We start from the raw sequence: 1,068 nt of genomic DNA, 5'->3' as shown, positions 1-1,068 counted from the left end.
TGATTCATTTGAAAGCCAATAATAATATCTACAATTCCATACTGGTTTTGTCTACCTAGCACTTACCGTTTCCGAGATATAGATTATTTTTAGGTTGGGTCATTCTGGAAGTGACTTGTGCGGATGGAATATGTAATTTTCGTTTTTCTCGGAAACGACTTAAGCGATTTGCAATCGGATTGATTCATTTGAAAGCCAATAATAATATCTACAATTCCATACTGGTTTTTATCTACCTAGCACTTACCGTTTCCGAGATATAGATTATTTTTAGGTTGCGTCATTCTGGAAGTGACTTGTGCGGATGGAATATGTAATTTTCGTTTTTCTCGGAAACGACTTAAGCGATTTGCAATCGGATTGATTCATTTGAAAGCCAATAATAATATCTACAATTCCATACTGGTTTTGTCTACCTAGCACTCACAGTTTCCGAGATATAGAATAATTTTATGTTGGTTCATTCTGAAAGTGACTTGTGCGGATGGAATATGTAATTTTCGTTTTTCTTGGAAACGACTTAAGCGATTTGCAATCGGATTGATTCATTTGAAAGCCAATAATAATATCTACAATTCCATACTGGTTTTGTCTACCTAGCACTTACCGTTTCCGAGATATAGATTATTTTTAGGTTGGGTCATTCTGGAAGTGACTTGTGCGGATGGAATATGTAATTTTCGTTTTTCTCGGAAACGACTTAAGCGATTTGCAATCGGATTGATTCATTTGAAAGCCAATAATAATATCTACAATTCCATACTGGTTTTTATCTACCTAGCACTTACCGTTTCCGAGATATAGATTATTTTTAGGTTGCGTCATTCTGGAAGTGACTTGTGCGGATGGAATATGTAATTTTCGTTTTTCTCGGAAACGACTTAAGCGATTTGCAATCGGATTGATTCATTTGAAAGCCAATAATAATATCTACAATTCCATACTGGTTTTTATCTACCTAGCACTCACAGTTTCCGAGATATATAATAATTTTATGTTGGGTCATTCTGGAAGTGACTTGTGCCGATGGAATATGTAGTTTTCGTTTTACTCGAAAACGACTTAAAC

Source organism: Stomoxys calcitrans, chromosome 3, assembly GCF_963082655.1.
Source record: "Stomoxys calcitrans chromosome 3, idStoCalc2.1, whole genome shotgun sequence".
In the NCBI taxonomy this organism is placed as follows: Eukaryota; Metazoa; Arthropoda; class Insecta; order Diptera; family Muscidae; genus Stomoxys; species Stomoxys calcitrans.
Note: the sequence above shows the minus strand (reverse complement) of the source record.